Here is a 4551-nt window from a genome sequence, read left to right as displayed (position 1 = left end):
CAACAGCAGCAACAGGATCAGCACATGCAAAAACAACAGCAGCAACAGCAGCAGCTACAGGAACAGCAGCTATGGGAACAGCAGCAATAGGAACAGCATCTACAGCAGCAACAACAGCAGCAACAGCAGCAACAGCAGCAGCAGGAACAGCAACAACATTAGGAGCAACAACTACGGCAATTGTAGCAGTAGCAATAACAGCAGGAACAGCAACAGGAACAGCAACAGCAGCAGGAACAGCAACAGCAGCAGGAACAACAGCAACAGGAACAGCAGCAACAGCATTAGCAGCAATAGGAACAGTAGCAACAACAGCAGCAACATGAGCAAAAAGAATCGTAACAGCAGCAGCAGCAACAGCAACAGCAGCATAACAGCAGCAGCAATTGCAACAACAGGAAAAGCAATAACAACAGCAACAGGAACAGCAACAAGAGCAACAGCAGCAGCAACAGCAGCAGCACCAGCAGCAACAGCAAGAGCAACAATAACAGCCAAAGATGCAACACCAGCAAGAGGAACAAAAGCTGCAGCAGGAACAGCAACGACAGCAGCAACAGCAGCAACAGGAACAGCAACAGCATTAGGAGCAACAACCGCAGCAATTGTAGCAGGAGCAACAATAGCAGGAACAGCAACAGGAACAGCAACAGCAGCAGGAATAGCAACAGCAGCAGGAACAACAGCAACAGGAACAGCAGCAACAGCATTAGCAGCAATCGGAACAGTAGCAACAACAGCAGCAAAATGAGCTAAAAGAATCGTAACAGCAACAGCAGCAGCAGCAACAGCAGCATAACAGCAGCAGCAGCAATTGTGACAACAGGAACAGCAATAACAACAGCAACAGGAACAGCAACAAGAGCAACAGGAGCAGCAACAGCAACAGCATCAGCAGCAACAGCAAGAGCAACAATAACAGCCAAAGCTGCAACACCAGGAAGAGGAACAAACGCTGCAGCAGGAATAGCAACAACAGCAGCAGCAGCAACAACAGCAACAATATGAACATTACAGCAGCATCAATTGCAGAAACAGCAACAGCAACAACAGCAGGAGCAACAGCAGCAAGTTGACCCACAGCAGCAGCATTAACAGCAGAAATAGCAACAGCGACATCAGCAGCAAGAACAACAGCAACAGCAGCTGCAGCTGGAACAGCAGGAACAGGAACAGTAACAACAGCAGCAATAACATCAGCAATAATAACAATAGGAACAGCAAAAACAGCAGCATCAATTGTAGCAGCAGCAGCTGCAACAGCAGCAGCAACAGCAGCAACAAGAGCAACCACAGTGGTGACAGCAACAGCAGCAACAGCAACAGCGACAGCATAAGCAACAATTGGAAAAGCAACAATAACAGCATCAATAGGAACAACATCTACAGCAGCAACAACAGCAGCAACAGCAGCAACAGGAACAGCAACAGCATTAGGAGCAACAACCGCAGCATTTGTAGCAGTAGCATCAACAGCCGGAACAGCAACAGGAACAGCAACAGCAACAGGAACAGCAACAGCAGCAGGAACCACAGCAACAGGAACAGCAGCAACAGCATTAGCAGCAATAGGAACAGCAGCAACAACAGCAGCAACATGAGCAAAAGGAATCGTAACAGCAGCAGCAGCAACAGCAACAGCAGCATAACAGCAGCAGCAGCAACTGCAACAGGAACAGCAATAGCAACAGCAACAGGAACAGCAACAAGAGCAACAGCAGCAGCAACAGCAACAGCATCAGCAGCAACAGCAAGAGCAACAATAACAGCCAAAGAACCAACACCAGCAAGAGGAACAAAAGCTGCAGCAGCAACAGCAACAACAGCAGCAGCAAAAGCAGAAGCAGCAACAACAGCAACAATAGGAAAATTACAGCAGCATCAATCGCAAAACAGCAAAAGCACCAACAGCAGGAGCAACAGCAGCAAGTGGAACCAGAGCAGCAGCATTAACAGCAGAAATAGCAGCAGCAACAGCAGCAACAAGAGCAACAGCAGAAGCGACAGCAACAGCAACAGCGACAGCATCAGCAGCAATAGGAAAAGCAACAATAACAGCAGCAATAGGAACAGCATCTACAGAAGCAACAGCAGCAGCAACAGCAGGAACAGGAACAGCAACAGCATTAGGAGCAACAACCGCAGCAATTGTAGCAGTAGCAACAACAGCAGGAACAGCAAGAGCAGCAGGAAGAGCAACAGCAGCAGCAACAGCTGAAACAGCAACAGCAGAAACAGCAAAAGCAAGAAAAGCTGCAGCTGCAACAGCAGCAGCAACAGCAACAGAAGCAACAGGTGCAGCTACAGCAGCAGCAAAAGCAAGAGCAACAATAACAGTCAAATCTGCAGCATCAACACGAACAGCAACAACAGCAGCAACAGGAACAGCAGCAACAGCAGCAACAGCATCAGCAGCAACAGCAAGAGCAACAATAACAGCCAAAGCTGCAACAGCAGCAACTGGAACAACAGCAGCAACAGGAACAGCAATAACAGCAGCCACAAAAGCAGCAGCAACAACAGTAACAATAGGAACAGCAACAGCAGCATCAACAGCTGAACCAGCAACAGCAGAAACAGCAAAAGCAAGAAAAGCTGCAGCAGCAACAGCAGCAGCAACAGCAACAGCAACAGCAGCTGCAGCCGGAACAGCAGCAACAGCATCAGCAATAACAGCAACTTGAATACCAAAAATAGCACCAGCGATTGTAGCAGCAGCAGCAGCAACAGCAGCAGCACCAGCAGCAACAGCAAGAGCAACAATAACAGCCAAAGATGCAACACCAGCAAGAGGAACAAAAGTTGCAGCAGGAACAGCAACGACAGCAGCAACAGCAGCAACAGGAACAGCAACAGCATTAGGAGCAACAACCGCAGCAATTGTAGCAGGAGCAACAATAGCAGGAACAGCAACAGGAACAGCAACAGCAGCAGGAATAGCAACAGCAGCAGGAATAACAGCAACAGGAACAGCAGCAACAGCATTAGCAGCAATCGGAACAGTAGCAACAACAGCAGCAACATGAGCTAAAAGAATTGTAACAGCAACAGCAGCAACAGCAACAGCAGCATAACAGCAGCAGCAGCAATTGTGACAACAGGAACAGCAATAACAACAGCAACAGGAACAGCAACAAGAGCAACAGCAGCAGCAACAGCATCAGCAGCAACAGCAAGAGCAACAATAACAGCCAAAGCTGCAAAACCAGGAAGTGGAACAAAAGATGCAGCAGGAATAGCAACAACAGCAGCAACAGCAGCAGCAGCAACAACAGCAACCATAGGAACATTACTGCAGCATCAATTGCAGAAACAGCAAAAGCACCAACAGCAGGAGCAAAAGAAGCAAGGTGAACCACAGCAGCAGCATTAACAGCAGAAATAGCAGCAGCGACATCAGCAGCAAGAACAACAGCAACAGCAGCTGCACCTGGAACAGCAGCAACAGGAACAGTAACAACAGCAGCAATAACATCAGCAATAATAACAATAGGAACAGCAAAAACGGCAGCATCAATTGTAGCAGCAGCAGCTGCAACATCAGCAGCAACAGCAGCAACAAGAGCAACCGCAGTGTCGACAGCAACAGCAGCAACAGCAACAGTGACAGCATAAGCAACAATGGGAAAAGCAACAATAACAGCAGCAGTAGGAAAATCTACAGCAGCAACAACAGCAGCAACAGCAGCAACAGGTACAGCAACAGCATTAGGAGCAACAACCGCAGCAATTGTAGCAGTAGCAACAACAGCCGGAACAGCAACAAGAACAGCAACAGCAACAGCAACAGGAACAGCAACAAGAGCAACAGCAGCAGCAACAGCAACAGCATCAGCAGCAACAGCAACAGCAAAAATAACAGCCAAAGCTGCAACACCAGCAAGAGGAATAAAAGCTGCAGCTGGAACAGCAACAACAGCAGCAACAGCAACAATAGGAACATTACAGCAGCATCAATCGCAGAAAAATCAACAGCAGCAACAGCAGGAGAAACCGCAGCAAGTGGAACCACAGCAGCAGCATTAACAGCAGAAATAGCAACAGCGACATCAGCAACAAGAACAACAGCAACAGCAGCTGCAGCTGGAACTGCAGGAACAGGCACAGTAACAACAGCAGCAATAACATCAGCAATAATAACAATAGGAACAGCAAAAATAGCAGCATCAATTGTAGCAGCAGCAGCTGCAACAGCAGCAGAAACAGCAGCAACAAGAGCAATGCAGTGGCGACAGCAACAGCAGCAACAGCAACAGTGACAGCTTCAGCAATAATAGGAAAAGCAACAATAACAGCATCAATAGGAATAACATCTACAGCAGCAACAACAGCAGCAACAGCAGCAACAGGAACAGCAACAGCATTAGGAGCAACAACCGCAAAATTGTAGCAGTAGCAACAAGAGCCGGAACAGCAACAGGAACAGCAACAGCAGCAGGAACAGCAACAGCAGCAGGAACCACAGCAACAGGAACAGCAGCAACAGCATTAGCAGCAATAGGAACAGCAGCAACAGCATTAGCAGCAATAGGAACAGCAGCAACAACAGCA

At 48.1% G+C, this 4551-nt stretch overlaps 1 pseudogene; it reads left to right on the top strand.

The window, feature by feature from the left end:
• Positions 1–1026: 1026 nt before the first annotated feature.
• LOC121288409 overlaps positions 1027–4551 on the top strand; it is a 9202-nt pseudogene continuing 5677 nt past the window's right edge.

The sequence above is a fragment of the Carcharodon carcharias genome, chromosome 15 (assembly GCF_017639515.1).
Source record: "Carcharodon carcharias isolate sCarCar2 chromosome 15, sCarCar2.pri, whole genome shotgun sequence".
NCBI lineage: Eukaryota > Metazoa > Chordata > Chondrichthyes > Lamniformes > Lamnidae > Carcharodon > Carcharodon carcharias.
The sequence above is the reverse complement of the archived record's forward strand: the minus strand, read 5'-3'. Positions and strand labels throughout refer to the sequence as shown.